This window comes from Anopheles maculipalpis (genome assembly GCF_943734695.1).
Source record: "Anopheles maculipalpis chromosome X unlocalized genomic scaffold, idAnoMacuDA_375_x X_unloc_5, whole genome shotgun sequence".
Taxonomy (NCBI): domain Eukaryota; kingdom Metazoa; phylum Arthropoda; class Insecta; order Diptera; family Culicidae; genus Anopheles; species Anopheles maculipalpis.
In genome coordinates, this window is record NW_026060513.1 from 10,001 (window position 1) to 27,500 (window position 17,500).

Here is a 17,500-nt window from a genome sequence, read left to right on the forward strand (position 1 = left end):
GCAATCCCTCCGACCATACTGGGGCCCCGTAACGAAGGATGGAGTCCGCAACGGCCGCCAGTAGTCGAGCACGTGACGATTTCGGGCCACTGTGGTTCGGCATGAGGCGCGTGATGGCTTCCGCAACCCTCATGGCCTTCGCTGCAACCTGCTGAACGTGCGGCAACCATGACAGGTGGTCGTGCAACCAAACTCCAAGATAGCGGATGGAGCGCTGGGATTGCACGACCACTCCCCCGATGTTGATGCTGACGACCGGATGACGCTTCAGGGTGGAGATGAGCGTCATTTCCGTCTTCTCCGGAGCCAACGAAAGACGGTTTTGGTCCAGCCAGGTCGTGATCGCCGCGATGGCGCGTTCAGCAGTTGAGGAAGCGGCTTGGGGTGTCGTTGCGGGGACCAAGACTACAAGGTCATCGGCGTAGCCAATAACCTCGGCCCCCTCAGGCAACTGGACACCCAGGACCCCGTCGTACAGCACGTTCCACAGCGTGGGTCCCAATATGGAACCCTGTGGAACTCCCGCGCTGATGCTGCGCTCGACGGGGCCTTCGCTGGTGTCGATAACCAGTCGCCGATCCTCGAAGTAGCTTTTCAGCATCCTCTGCAGCGACGACGGTACCCCCTTGTCCCTCAACGCGCTGGCGATGGCCTGCCAAGGCGCGGAGTTGAACGCGTTGCGGATGTCCAGGGCAACCACCATCAGGCAGCGCTTGTCTCGGGCATTGGTACGGTGAAAGGACATGGCCTTCCTGCCCGCTTCGACAACGCGCTGGATCGCACTGATGGTGGATCTGCCCCGCCGGAATCCGTACTGTTCGTCCGACAATCGTTCCGCATCTGGTTCCTCCAGGAACTCGTTCAGCCGGTTAAGGATTAGGCGCTCCAATACCTTGCCGAGTGCATCAAGCATGCACAGCGGCCGGTAGGAGGAGCTTTCCCCAGGAGGTTTGCCAGGCTTTGGCAGCAGCACCAAGCGCTGCCTCTTCCAGGGCGCTGGAAACGCACCCCGGTCCAGGCAGTCCTGATACAAACGGACGAAAACCTCCGGGTACTTCCTAATTGCCGTCTTAACCGCAGCATTGGGAATACCGTCCAATCCAGGCGCTTTCCTGTTCGCCATTGATCCCACGATGCTAAGCAGCTCGTCCGCAGTAACGGGAGTCAGCGATGTCCTCTGCTCCTCGGTGTCCGCACTCGGCAATTCGGAGTCCGGCCAGACAACAGGCGGATGAGTTGGAAACAGATCGTTGGCAATCTGTTCCAGTACGGCACGGTCTGTCTCCGGTGGCACAAAGCTGCCACGAAGGCGAGACATTACCACCCGGTAACCGGCCCCAAACTCATTGGTCTCCGCCTGTTGTATCAGCTCATCAAGCTGTGCACGCTTGCTGGCCCGGACAGCCTTCTCCACCGCTCTCCTCGCCGACCGATGATGTGCGGCCACGGCGCTGCGCTCCTGCAGATCGGTCGTACGAAGCATTCTCTCGTGCACAGCCGCACACTCCTCTCGAAGACGCAGAATCTCCGGGGTCCACCAGAAGAGGTCGCGATGGGGGTCACGATGTGACACGGTGACGCGCTCCATCGTGTCGTCGCATGCATCGAACATGGCGGCGACCATCCCCTCCTGGCTTACGGCTCGCTCCGGGAATCCGGCCGTCTGGAGTGCGGCTGTGAATGCCTCGACCGAAAACTGCGTCGTCTTCCATCTACGGCCAGCGTGCCGGAAAGTGGTGGACGACGTTGAGGACCCCTGTCCCCGCTGACGATGATGCTGCTGCTGCTGCTGCTGCTGCTGCTGCTGCTGCTGTTGCTGCTGCTGCTGCTGCTGTTGCTGCTGCTGCTGCTGCTGCTGCTGGCGCTGGTGCTGCTGCTGCTGCTGCTGCTGGTGCTGGTGCTGCTGCTGTTGTCGTTGCTGCTGGTCACGAGTTGGAGGCCCCACGGTGAAGAAGATATACCGATGGTCCGATGCCGTGTAGTGGCACGCAGCGGTGTCCACTGCCACCTCCCAAGTGTCCGGACGAGCGATGGATGTGCTCGCAAAAGACACATCCACGACACTGGGAGTGGCGACTCCGTTGCCCACGAACGTCGGGACCGAGCCTTGGTTCAGGACCACAAGGCCCAGCTGCCTGACGGTATCAAGCAGCTCTTCACCGCGCCAGGTAGAACGCTGGCTACCCCACTCCTCGTTCCAGGCGTTAAAATCGCCTGCCAAGACGATACGCGGGTGAGGTTGGGCCTCCAACTCCACCGCCTCCAGTAACTGCTCGAACTCGCTGGTGTTGAGACGCGGAGGGGCGTAGCAGCTGATGTAAACCACCCCTCCGATCTGCGCTGCTGCCAATCCGGGCATGGCACAGCGCCAGACCCGCTGGATTGGGAGGTGGCCGGTCGCCACCACAGCTGCTCCCCCCGACGAGTCGACCGCCCAGTTACCGCTACCATCTGGAGGCCGGTAAACCTCCGACAGCAACAGCACGTCGGCCCGCTTTGTGCGGGCTGTCTGCAAGGCCAGGTCCTGGGCGATGCGTCCACCACCCAGGTTGGCCTGCATCACCCGCATTACGCCCGCCATTGCAAGTTCTGGGGGCACGATGAATGGCCCACGCGATGGGGCCCCTGGCAGAATATGCACTTAGCCGCCGCGGTGCACTGGCTGATGCGGTGGCCTACCTCGCCACACTGCAGGCACTGACCCGACCGGTCAGTGGGGGCACGACAATCTCGCGCCAGGTGCCCCGTCAGTAAGCAGCGGAAGCAGCGCTGTAGATCAAGCGGCTTCTTCGGGACCTCGCGGATGCCGCTTACACACTGGCACAGAGTAAGCTTCTGGCCAATCAGAAGCCGAGCCTTTCCGAGTGGAAGCCGCACTCGAGCCCGCTTCGTGCCATCGCGGAGCTCCCACAGCTCGACCCGCGCAATACCCGGCTCCGCTCCTAGCTGCTGCTTGATGGCAAGCTCCACGTCGCTCTCCTGAGCCAAGGGGTCGACGTTTGTGACGAGAACTTCTCCCATCTCCGTCACGACCCGGGCCACGCCATCCTCGCCGAGCGCCAGCTGAATGCGGCGAGCCAGCTCCGCGCTGTCCACGTTCTTGCGCAGCGGGACTATCAGATGGCCTTGCGCGGTCCGACGCCCCATCCCGATGTCCGCCCGGACGTCCTGCAGCTCCTGAGACGTACGTAGTTTAACGTACATCTCCGTCCAGGTTTTGTTCGCACCCGGAACCACCGCGATGCGGTCAGGTCGTACACGACGCCCCTTGGACTGCTGCTGATGTTGTTGCTGCTGCTGCTGCGGACGCTGCTGCTGCTGCTGCTGCTGCTGCGGTGTGCGAAGCTGCGGTGGCACGTATCGCTCGCCTCGCTGCTGTTGCTGCTGCTGCTGCTGCTGCGGCTGGTGGCATTGCCGCTTGGACGAGTGGCCTTTCACCACCGTCGTCCAGAGCTGCTGTTGCTGCGGCTGCTGCTGCGGCTGTTGCTGCTGCTGCTTCTGCTGCTGCTGCTGCTGAGGCTGACGCTGCTGCTGCTGCTGCTGACGCAGCTGTTGCTGCTGCTGCTGCTGACGCTGCTGCTGCTGCTGCTGCTGCTGCTGACGCTGCTGCTGCTGCTGCTGCTGCTGCTGCTGCTGCTGCTGCTGCTGCTGCTGCTGCTGCTGCTGCAGCTGACGTTGCTGCTGCTGCTGCTGCTGCTGCTGCTGCTGCTGCTGCAGCTGACGTTGCTGCTGCTGCTGCTGCTGCTGCTGCTTTTCTCGCTGTCGCTGCCTTTGCCGCTGCAGACGCTTCCGGGCAGACTCCCGGTTACTGCCGTGTATCGCCGCAGTTTGCAACTCAAGCACTGATCGAGTGCCCGTGCGCAACAACTCGTTTTCGCGTCGAAGTGCTGAGTTCTCCTCACGACAAGAACGCAACTCCTCCAGCGCGGTTGTGAGCTGGGCGGCGATACTTTGCAGCTGTGCCATCAGCAATGCCCAGCTTCCCGCGTCGATGGTCCCACCAACTGCCTCCGGAGCAGGAGATGCCGATGGTGTTAGCACTAAGGCTGTTGGTTGCTCCAACTCCATGACCGCCTCCCCTGCCTCGCGCCCCGACGTCGCAATGATGGTGTTATTCATTTCATCTTCGTCGCTGGAGTAGCAAAGCTCCATCGTGGGCGTGGCCGGACGCTCATACACTGGTGGCTGGGTAGCCACCACCGACCCTTTTCTAGGCCGTAATTTATACGGCGCACTCATAAGCGAGTAATGGGTCTCGCCTACTATCCCCTGCGGCTCTGGATCAGCTAGCTCCGCTCCTTCCCCCGGAAAACTAACGGAAACCCTCGGAGAAACAGGTTTTCCGGCTCCAGGGGGGTGGTGGTAGGTGGGAGCGGGGCGGGGTGATGTTTTCTACCTTCCTTACTCCAAGCCGCGTCGCTGGACACCCAACTTCGTACTATCCGGCCGGAAAATGGTGCCCGGAAAATTTGACTTTTCCGGCCGAAGTCGGAAAATCCAGGTTCTAATGATGGGGATTGATGGAAATTTCCCTAACGAGCAACTTTCTCTTCCACACGAGACCGCTATCTCCCTTCCTTCCCCGGAAAAATCGCGGAAAACCGCTTAAAAAACCGATTTTACGGCTTCGGGGGGTTGGTAGGTGGTGGAGGTAGGTGGGAGCGGGGCGGGGGGGTGTGCGTTCGCTTCGTACCGTTGAGCTGCGTCGTTGGACACCCCACTTGCCCGGGTCCAGTTGATAGTTTGGAAAGGGGGGCTGCCCGGAAAAACCCTATTTTCCAGGGGGGGTGGGGGGAAATCCTTGCGGGGGGGTATTCTCCTTTAAAATCGGGCTCCGTGCCCCATATAAACCCCTATCGGGAAAAGCCCGGTTTTCCCGTGAGGGTCGGAAAACTCTTCAACAGGTGGCTTTTCCTGGCTGTAGCGCCCCCTGGTGGTGGAAAATCGGTCGGTTTTCCAGGGGGGGGGGTGGGGGGGGTCCACCCGAACAACTCCACCGAAGACCCCAAGACGCTATCTCCCTTCCTTCCCCGGGAAAATTGCGGAAAACCGCTAAGATAACCGGTTTTACGGCTCCGGGGGGTTGGTGGGTGGTTGGGGTAGGTGGGGGCGGGGCGGGGGGGTGTGCGTTCACTTCGTACCGTTGAGCTGCGTCGTTGGACACCCCACTTGCCCGGGTCCAGTTGATAGTTTGGAAAGGGGGGCTGCCCGGAAAAACCCTATTTTCCAGGGGGGGTGGGGGGAAATCCTTGCGGGGGGGTATTCTTCTTTAAAATCGGGCTCCGTGCCCCATATAAACCCCTATCGGGAAAAGCCCGGTTTTCCCGTGAGGGTCGGAAAACTCTTCAACAGGTGGCTTTTCCTGGCTGTAGCGCCCCCTGGTGGTGGAAAATCGGTCGGTTTTCCAGGGGGGGGGGGGGGGGGGGTCCACCCGAACAACTCCACCGAAGACCCCAAGACGCTATCTCCCTTCCTTCCCCGGGAAAATTGCGGAAAACCGCTAAGATAACCGGTTTTACGGCTCCGGGGGGTTGGTGGGTGGTTGGGGTAGGTGGGGGCGGGGCGGGGGGGTGTGCGTTCACTTCGTACCGTTGAGCTGCGTCGTTGGACACCCCACTTGCCCGGGTCCAGTTGATAGTTTGGAAAGGGGGGCTGCCCGGAAAAACCCTATTTTCCAGGGGGGGTGGGGGGAAATCCTTGCGGGGGGGTATTCTTCTTTAAAATCGGGCTCCGTGCCCCATATAAACCCCTATCGGGAAAAGCCCGGTTTTCCCGTGAGGGTCGGAAAACTCTTCAACAGGTGGCTTTTCCTGGCTGTAGCGCCCCCTGGTGGTGGAAAATCGGTCGGTTTTCCAGGGGGGTGGGTGGGGGGGGTCCACCCGAACAACTCTCCCGAAGACCCCAAGACGCTATCTCCCTTCCTTCCCCGGGAAAACGCGGAAAAACCGTTTGTGAGGGTGTTTTTCCGCTCCAGGGGGTGGTGGGTGGGTGGGAGGGGGGCGGGATGGTCACTCCCAGTTTCCACTTACCGAGACGCGTCGATGGAGGGGTCGCACGCCCGGATCGGTTGACTGGCCGGCCGAACCTCCAAAAAGCGGCCAGTGGGCCCGCCGGGAACTCTCGGGAAACCAGGGCGGACACTCTGAACAACCCGTCCGAACACCGGGTGCTCCGCACAAAATGTTCCGTCCGGGTGTTGGTGGTACAGGGACCAGTTTTTAACGGTTTTTAACGGTTTTTAACGGCTTTTTTCACACACACGCCGCCATTTTCGGAAGGCGAAAAACGGCGTCCTTTTTTGGTGCGAAACTTTGCCGCCCTGTAACTCCGCCAGTTTTCACTCGATTGTCTTGAAACTTTCTGGAATTGTTCTCCTCCAAGAAACGCACAAATCTTTGTATGGCAGCTCTCTTCTAGCTCTTAAGCTACACTGGCTATTTTAAGTTCAATTTTCACTTTTTAATCACTCACATATCACTGAACTCCATTCTTTTCAAAGTTTTTCCTTCTCAAAAACATGCGGCACACTGGCCCGCTTCTTTTGAGACCTCATTTGGCCCGATCGGTCCACTACTTTTCTTAATATTCGCGAAAAACCATCCCGCGAAAAACTCCCTCAATTTTCCGAATTTTCCGGAAAAACTCGGAGGGGGGGCGTAGGACCAAGATCGGGGGCCGCACACGTAAATTCACCACCCTAACTATTGTATTCACTGAATAACACGAAAAAATTTTTCCTCACGGAGCACAGCACAGGCACGTCTGCTCACTTCGGCTGACCGATCGCAACTACAGGGATAACTGGCTTGTGGTCGCCAAGCGTTCATAGCGACGTGACTTTTTGATCCTTCGATGTCGGCTCTTCCTATCATTGTGAAGCAAAATTCCCAAAGCGTAGGATTGTTCACCCTTTCAAGGGAACGTGAGCTGGGTTTAGACCGTCGTGAGACAGGTTAGTTTTACCCTACTGGTGTGTGCATTTGTGCTATCTTAACGGAATTCCTGTGCAGTACGAGAGGAACCACAGGTACGGACCACTGGCTCAATACTAGTTCGACCGGACTTTGGTATGACGCTACGTCCGCTGGATTATGCCTGAACGCCTCTAAGGTCGTAACCAATCCGAGCTGATAGCGCTTCAAACCCCCATAGGCAATCGTAAGCTAGCGGGCCTAACAACCCTCCGAGATACGCTGGCGCTGCCTCGCAGCCTGGCGCCTCATCCCCGCTTCTAGACTTGGCCGCATCGCGCAGGGTCGCACCGCACGTGTTAGTACCTGACAATAGGGAACACTGGTGGCAGCTGACCTCGCCGACCGTGGACTTGACTAGTTTCGATGCCTACCGACCGCCCGCAAACGACGGGACTTCAGGCTGGGAGCTGCGAGTTGTAGAGATGCGTTCGCATCGATCCTCTCAGGCGACCCATGCTTGGTGGTGTATTCGTGTGTACTGTCGCACCTTTCCGGGTGTGTTCAGTATGCACGATGAATGAGTTGGAAAACGAAAGACAGAGAGAGAATTGAAATGTTACTGAGCATATAAGCGAAGAGTGTGTGGGTTCATAAGAATGTTGATCATATGCAGTTGATACCGGTACGGGTCCGTCATTACTCCTCCACGGAGTGATGATCGGTTTGCTTGAAGGGGGCAATACGCATCGTTGACTTACCTACGGGTAACCCGCTTACGAGTGGGTCGATTGCTGTCGGGGCAAGCAATCGGGTTAGCGCCGTATCCGGATATAGAGAGTAGTATGGGGTGATAATGATTAACATGTCGAGTGATGGCTGCACCTCCTAGTGGAAAGTTCAAACGTGAAGGTTGCTTCGGTACGGGGTACTAGGTACCTCTTAGAGGAGCAATGGAGTATGGAGTCCAAATTGAATGTTTGGACTTCAAAAATTTCTCTAAGTCCGCTACATAAATCCCTCACCCATAAGCTCACAAAATACATGCAATTGCATTAAAAATTTTGATAACCTAACAAGAGATGAAGGCAAGTCGAATTGGTTGGTCCAAAACCAAATATATCACTAAGTTCGGGACTTGGGTGCAAACCGAAAGTTAAAATGATGTCCCTGAACATGCATATAAGTTCGAGTATTGATATTATAAACCTAACAAGAGATGAAGGCAAGTCGAATTGGTTGGTCCAAAACCAAAAATATCACTAAGTTCGGGACTTGGGTACAAACCGAAAGTTAATATGATGTCCCTGAACATGCATATAAGTTCGAGTATTGATATTATAAACCTAACAAGAGATGAAGGCAAGTCGATTTGGTTGGTGAGAAACCAAAAATATCACTAAGTTCGGGACTTGGGTGCAAACCGAAAGTTAAAATGATGTCCCTGAACATGCATATAAGTTCGAGTATTGATATTATAAACCTAACAAGAGATGAAGGCAAGTCGAATTGGTTGGTCCAAAACCAAAAATATCACTAAGTTCGGGACTTGGGTACAAACCGAAAGTTAATATGATGTCCCTGAACATGCATATAAGTTCGAGTATTGATATTATAAACCTAACAAGAGATGAAGGCAAGTCGATTTGGTTGGTGAGAAACCAAAAATATCACTAAGTTCGGGACTTGGGTACAAACCGAAAGTTAATATGATGTCCCTGAACATGCATATAAGTTCGAGTATTGATATTATAAACCTAACAAGAGATGAAGGCAAGTCGAATTGGTTGGTAAGAAACCAAAAATATCTCTAAGTTCGGGACTTGTGCGCAAACCGAAAGTGAATATGATGTCCCTGAACATGCATATAAGTTCGAGTATTGATATTATAAACCTAACAAGAGATGAAGGCAAGTCGAATTGGTTGGTGAGAAACCAAAAATATCACTAAGTTCGGGACTTGGGTACAAACCGAAAGTTAAAATGATGTCCCTGAACATGCACATAAGTTCGAGTATTGATATTATAAACCTAACAAGAGATGAAGGCAAGTCGAATTGGTAAGTAAGAAACCAAAAATATCTCTAAGTTCGGGACTTGTGCGCAAACCAAAAGTTAATATGATGTCCCTGAACATGCACATAAGTTCGAGTATTGATATTATAAACCTAACAAGAGATGAAGGCAAGTCGAATTGGTTGGTCGGAAACCAAAAATATCACTAAGTTCGGGACTTGGGTACAAACCGAAAGTTAGAATGATGTCCCTGAACATGCATATAAGTTCGAGTATTGATATTATAAACCTAACAAGAGATGAAGGCAAGTCGAATTGGTTGGTCCGAAACCAAAAATATCTCTAAGTTCGGGACTTGGGTGCAAACCGAAAGTTAAAATGATGTCCCTGAACATGCATATAAGTTCGAGTATTGATATTATAAACCTAACAAGAGATGAAGGCAAGTCGAATTGGTTGGTCGGAAACCAAAAATATCACTAAGTTCGGGACTTGGGTACAAACCGAAAGTTAATATGATGTCCCTGAACATGCATATAAGTTCGAGTATTGATATTATAAACCTAACAAGAGATGAAGGCAAGTCGAATTGGTTGGTGAGAAACCAAATATATCACTAAGTTCGGGACTTGGGTACAAACCGAAAGTTAAAATGATGTCCCTGAACATGCACATAAGTTCGAGTATTGATATTATAAACCTAACAAGAGATGAAGGCAAGTCGAATTGGTAAGTAAGAAACCAAAAATATCTCTAAGTTCGGGACTTGTGCGCAAACCAAAAGTTAATATGATGTCCCTGAACATGCATATAAGTTCGAGTATTGATATTATAAACCTAACAAGAGATGAAGGCAAGTCGAATTGGTTGGTCCAAAACCAAAAATATCTCTAAGTTCGGGACTTGTGCGCAAACCAAAAGTTAATATGATGTCCCTGAACATGCATATAAGTTCGAGTATTGATATTATAAACCTAACAAGAGATGAAGGCAAGTCGAATTGGTTGGTGAGAAACCAAATATATCACTAAGTTCGGGACTTGGGTACAAACCGAAAGTTAAAATGATGTCCCTGAACATGCACATAAGTTCGAGTATTGATATTATAAACCTAACAAGAGATGAAGGCAAGTCGAATTGGTTGGTCGGAAACCAAAAATATCACTAAGTTCGGGACTTGGGTACAAACCGAAAGTTAGAATGATGTCCCTGAACATGCATATAAGTTCGAGTATTGATATTATAAACCTAACAAGAGATGAAGGCAAGTCGAATTGGTTGGTCCGAAACCAAAAATATCTCTAAGTTCGGGACTTGGGTGCAAACCGAAAGTTAAAATGATGTCCCTGAACATGCATATAAGTTCGAGTATTGATATTATAAACCTAACAAGAGATGAAGGCAAGTCGAATTGGTTGGTCGGAAACCAAAAATATCACTAAGTTCGGGACTTGGGTACAAACCGAAAGTTAATATGATGTCCCTGAACATGCATATAAGTTCGAGTATTGATATTATAAACCTAACAAGAGATGAAGGCAAGTCGAATTGGTTGGTGAGAAACCAAATATATCACTAAGTTCGGGACTTGGGTACAAACCGAAAGTTAAAATGATGTCCCTGAACATGCACATAAGTTCGAGTATTGATATTATAAACCTAACAAGAGATGAAGGCAAGTCGAATTGGTAAGTAAGAAACCAAAAATATCTCTAAGTTCGGGACTTGTGCGCAAACCAAAAGTTAATATGATGTCCCTGAACATGCATATAAGTTCGAGTATTGATATTATAAACCTAACAAGAGATGAAGGCAAGTCGAATTGGTTGGTCCAAAACCAAAAATATCTCTAAGTTCGGGACTTGTGCGCAAACCAAAAGTTAATATGATGTCCCTGAACATGCATATAAGTTCGAGTATTGATATTATAAACCTAACAAGAGATGAAGGCAAGTCGAATTGGTTGGTGAGAAACCAAATATATCTCTAAGTTCGGGACTTGGGTGCAAACCGAAAGTTAAAATGATGTCCCTGAACATGCATATAAGTTCGAGTATTGATATTATAAACCTAACAAGAGATGAAGGCAAGTCGAATTGGTTGGTCGGAAACCAAAAATATCACTAAGTTCGGGACTTGGGTACAAACCGAAAGTTAATATGATGTCCCTGAACATGCATATAAGTTCGAGTATTGATATTATAAACCTAACAAGAGATGAAGGCAAGTCGAATTGGTTGGTGAGAAACCAAATATATCACTAAGTTCGGGACTTGGGTACAAACCGAAAGTTAAAATGATGTCCCTGAACATGCACATAAGTTCGAGTATTGATATTATAAACCTAACAAGAGATGAAGGCAAGTCGAATTGGTAAGTAAGAAACCAAAAATATCTCTAAGTTCGGGACTTGTGCGCAAACCAAAAGTTAATATGATGTCCCTGAACATGCATATAAGTTCGAGTATTGATATTATAAACCTAACAAGAGATGAAGGCAAGTCGAATTGGTTGGTCCAAAACCAAAAATATCTCTAAGTTCGGGACTTGTGCGCAAACCAAAAGTTAATATGATGTCCCTGAACATGCATATAAGTTCGAGTATTGATATTATAAACCTAACAAGAGATGAAGGCAAGTCGAATTGGTTGGTCGGAAACCAAAAATATCACTAAGTTCGGGACTTGGGTACAAACCGAAAGTTAAAATGATGTCCCTGAACATGCATATAAGTTCGAGTATTGATATTATAAACCTAACAAGAGATGAAGGCAAGTCGATTTGGTTGGTGAGAAACCAAAAATATCACTAAGTTCGGGACTTGGGTACAAACCGAAAGTTAAAATGATGTCCCTGAACATGCATATAAGTTCGAGTATTGATATTATAAACCTAACAAGAGATGAAGGCAAGTCGATTTGGTTGGTGAGAAACCAAAAATATCACTAAGTTCGGGACTTGGGTACAAACCGAAAGTTAAAATGATGTCCCTGAACATGCATATAAGTTCGAGTATTGATATTATAAACCTAACAAGAGATGAAGGCAAGTCGAATTGGTTGGTCCGAAACCAAAAATATCTCTAAGTTCGGGACTTGTGCGCAAACCGAAAGTTAATATGATGTCCCTGAACATGCATATAAGTTCGAGTATTGATATTATAAACCTAACAAGAGATGAAGGCAAGTCGAATTGGTTGGTCCGAAACCAAAAATATCTCTAAGTTCGGGACTTGGGAGCAAACCGAAAGTTAAAATGATGTCCCTGAACATGCATATAAGTTCGAGTATTGATATTATAAACCTAACAAGAGATGAAGGCAAGTCGAATTGGTTGGTCCAAAACCAAAAATATCACTAAGTTCGGGACTTGTGCGCAAACCGAAAGTTAAAATGATGTCCCTGAACATGCATATAAGTTCGAGTATTGATATTATAAACCTAACAAGAGATGAAGGCAAGTCGAATTGGTTGGTCCGAAACCAAAAATGTCTCTAAGTTCGGGACTTGGGTACAAACCGAAAGTGAATATGATGTCCCTGAACATGCATATAAGTTCGAGTATTGATATTATAAACCTAACAAGAGATGAAGGCAAGTCGAATTGGTTGGTCCGAAACCAAAAATATCTCTAAGTTCGGGACTTGGGTGCAAACCGAAAGTTAAAATGATGTCCCTGAACATGCATATAAGTTCGAGTATTGATATTATAAACCTAACAAGAGATGAAGGCAAGTCGAATTGGTTGGTCGGAAACCAAAAATATCACTAAGTTCGGGACTTGGGTACAAACCGAAAGTTAATATGATGTCCCTGAACATGCATATAAGTTCGAGTATTGATATTATAAACCTAACAAGAGATGAAGGCAAGTCGAATTGGTTGGTGAGAAACCAAAAATATCACTAAGTTCGGGACTTGGGTACAAACCGAAAGTTAAAATGATGTCCCTGAACATGCATATAAGTTCGAGTATTGATATTATAAACCTAACAAGAGATGAAGGCAAGTCGAATTGGTTGGTCCAAAACCAAAAATATCACTAAGTTCGGGACTTGTGCGCAAACCGAAAGTTAAAATGATGTCCCTGAACATGCATATAAGTTCGAGTATTGATATTATAAACCTAACAAGAGATGAAGGCAAGTCGAATTGGTTGGTCCGAAACCAAAAATGTCTCTAAGTTCGGGACTTGGGTACAAACCGAAAGTGAATATGATGTCCCTGAACATGCATATAAGTTCGAGTATTGATATTATAAACCTAACAAGAGATGAAGGCAAGTCGAATTGGTTGGTCCGAAACCAAAAATATCTCTAAGTTCGGGACTTGGGTGCAAACCGAAAGTTAAAATGATGTCCCTGAACATGCATATAAGTTCGAGTATTGATATTATAAACCTAACAAGAGATGAAGGCAAGTCGAATTGGTTGGTCGGAAACCAAAAATATCACTAAGTTCGGGACTTGGGTACAAACCGAAAGTTAATATGATGTCCCTGAACATGCATATAAGTTCGAGTATTGATATTATAAACCTAACAAGAGATGAAGGCAAGTCGAATTGGTTGGTGAGAAACCAAAAATATCACTAAGTTCGGGACTTGGGTACAAACCGAAAGTTAAAATGATGTCCCTGAACATGCACATAAGTTCGAGTATTGATATTATAAACCTAACAAGAGATGAAGGCAAGTCGAATTGGTAAGTAAGAAACCAAAAATATCTCTAAGTTCGGGACTTGTGCGCAAACCAAAAGTTAATATGATGTCCCTGAACATGCACATAAGTTCGAGTATTGATATTATAAACCTAACAAGAGATGAAGGCAAGTCGAATTGGTTGGTCGGAAACCAAAAATATCACTAAGTTCGGGACTTGGGTACAAACCGAAAGTTAAAATGATGTCCCTGAACATGCATATAAGTTCGAGTATTGATATTATAAACCTAACAAGAGATGAAGGCAAGTCGAATTGGTTGGTCCGAAACCAAAAATATCTCTAAGTTCGGGACTTGGGTGCAAACCGAAAGTTAAAATGATGTCCCTGAACATGCATATAAGTTCGAGTATTGATATTATAAACCTAACAAGAGATGAAGGCAAGTCGAATTGGTTGGTCGGAAACCAAAAATATCACTAAGTTCGGGACTTGGGTACAAACCGAAAGTTAATATGATGTCCCTGAACATGCATATAAGTTCGAGTATTGATATTATAAACCTAACAAGAGATGAAGGCAAGTCGAATTGGTTGGTGAGAAACCAAATATATCACTAAGTTCGGGACTTGGGTACAAACCGAAAGTTAAAATGATGTCCCTGAACATGCACATAAGTTCGAGTATTGATATTATAAACCTAACAAGAGATGAAGGCAAGTCGAATTGGTAAGTAAGAAACCAAAAATATCTCTAAGTTCGGGACTTGTGCGCAAACCAAAAGTTAATATGATGTCCCTGAACATGCATATAAGTTCGAGTATTGATATTATAAACCTAACAAGAGATGAAGGCAAGTCGAATTGGTTGGTCCAAAACCAAAAATATCTCTAAGTTCGGGACTTGTGCGCAAACCAAAAGTTAATATGATGTCCCTGAACATGCATATAAGTTCGAGTATTGATATTATAAACCTAACAAGAGATGAAGGCAAGTCGAATTGGTTGGTCGGAAACCAAAAATATCACTAAGTTCGGGACTTGGGTACAAACCGAAAGTTAAAATGATGTCCCTGAACATGCATATAAGTTCGAGTATTGATATTATAAACCTAACAAGAGATGAAGGCAAGTCGATTTGGTTGGTGAGAAACCAAAAATATCACTAAGTTCGGGACTTGGGTACAAACCGAAAGTTAAAATGATGTCCCTGAACATGCATATAAGTTCGAGTATTGATATTATAAACCTAACAAGAGATGAAGGCAAGTCGATTTGGTTGGTGAGAAACCAAAAATATCACTAAGTTCGGGACTTGGGTACAAACCGAAAGTTAAAATGATGTCCCTGAACATGCATATAAGTTCGAGTATTGATATTATAAACCTAACAAGAGATGAAGGCAAGTCGAATTGGTTGGTCCGAAACCAAAAATATCTCTAAGTTCGGGACTTGTGCGCAAACCGAAAGTTAAAATGATGTCCCTGAACATGCATATAAGTTCGAGTATTGATATTATAAACCTAACAAGAGATGAAGGCAAGTCGAATTGGTTGGTCCGAAACCAAAAATATCTCTAAGTTCGGGACTTGGGAGCAAACCGAAAGTTAAAATGATGTCCCTGAACATGCATATAAGTTCGAGTATTGATATTATAAACCTAACAAGAGATGAAGGCAAGTCGAATTGGTTGGTCCAAAACCAAAAATATCACTAAGTTCGGGACTTGTGCGCAAACCGAAAGTTAAAATGATGTCCCTGAACATGCATATAAGTTCGAGTATTGATATTATAAACCTAACAAGAGATGAAGGCAAGTCGAATTGGTTGGTCCGAAACCAAAAATGTCTCTAAGTTCGGGACTTGGGTACAAACCGAAAGTGAATATGATGTCCCTGAACATGCATATAAGTTCGAGTATTGATATTATAAACCTAACAAGAGATGAAGGCAAGTCGAATTGGTTGGTCCGAAACCAAAAATATCTCTAAGTTCGGGACTTGGGTGCAAACCGAAAGTTAAAATGATGTCCCTGAACATGCATATAAGTTCGAGTATTGATATTATAAACCTAACAAGAGATGAAGGCAAGTCGAATTGGTTGGTCGGAAACCAAAAATATCACTAAGTTCGGGACTTGGGTACAAACCGAAAGTTAATATGATGTCCCTGAACATGCATATAAGTTCGAGTATTGATATTATAAACCTAACAAGAGATGAAGGCAAGTCGATTTGGTTGGTGAGAAACCAAAAATATCACTAAGTTCGGGACTTGGGTACAAACCGAAAGTTAAAATGATGTCCCTGAACATGCACATAAGTTCGAGTATTGATATTATAAACCTAACAAGAGATGAAGGCAAGTCGAATTGGTAAGTAAGAAACCAAAAATATCTCTAAGTTCGGGACTTGTGCGCAAACCAAAAGTTAATATGATGTCCCTGAACATGCACATAAGTTCGAGTATTGATATTATAAACCTAACAAGAGATGAAGGCAAGTCGAATTGGTTGGTCGGAAACCAAAAATATCACTAAGTTCGGGACTTGGGTACAAACCGAAAGTTAGAATGATGTCCCTGAACATGCATATAAGTTCGAGTATTGATATTATAAACCTAACAAGAGATGAAGGCAAGTCGAATTGGTTGGTCCGAAACCAAAAATATCTCTAAGTTCGGGACTTGGGTGCAAACCGAAAGTTAAAATGATGTCCCTGAACATGCATATAAGTTCGAGTATTGATATTATAAACCTAACAAGAGATGAAGGCAAGTCGAATTGGTTGGTCGGAAACCAAAAATATCTCTGAGTTCGGGACTTGGGTGCAAACCGAAAGTTAAAATGATGTCCCTGAACATGCATATAAGTTCGAGTATTGATATTATAAACCTAACAAGAGATGAAGGCAAGTCGAATTGGTTGGTCCAAAACCAAAAATATCTCTAAGTTCGGGACTTGGGTGCAAACCGAAAGTTAAAATGATGTCCCTGAACATGCATATAAGTTCGAGTATTGATATTATAAACCTAACAAGAGATGAAGGCAAGTCGAATTGGTTGGTCCAAAACCAAAAATATCTCTAAGTTCGGGACTTGGGTACAAACCGAAAGTTAAAATGATGTCCCTGAACATGCATATAAGGTCGAGTATTGATATTATAAACCTAACAAGAGATGAAGGCAAGTCGAATTGGTTGTCCGAAACCAAAAATATATACCAAGTGCCTGAAATGTCTATAAACCACACGAAGAACTCTTCACACACAGGTGCGCCTCATAACCTGGTACAATGTATAAGACATTGGTTTCGGGGGATTTATTGAGAAGAAAATTTTTTTCTCTAACTTTGAGTAAAACTGTCTCAGAATACATATTTAACCACGAAAAGTGAACACCGACAGTAAATAGCAAAAGTCACCCGACCATCAAAGTTGTATGGCGGTGTGGGAGAAGAAAATCCAAGGTCGTCTAATGTAGGGACGTAAGACACGAAATCAAAATTTTGGCATAAAATCTAAAATAATCATCAGACAGTGGTCATCCAAGGCATATTAGAGTCGTCTAACGATGCGAAATGCAATAAGCAATGGAGACTTTTTAATGATTTTTTTGGATTTTTGTCAAAATGTACCCTTCACAACTTGGTACAAGTCATAGGACATGGGTACCGGTATGACCGACGGAAGATTTTTGGACAAAAAATTTTTTTGCTCTAACTTTGAGTAAAACGGTGTCAGGATGCATTTTTAAGCATGAAAAGTGATCTCCGACAGTAAATAGCGAAAGTTACCCGACCATCAAAGTTGCATGGCGGTGCAGGAGACGAAAATCCAAGGTCGTCTAATGTAGGGACGTAAGACACGAAATCAAAATTTTGGCATAAAATCTAAAATAATCATCAGACAGTGGTCAT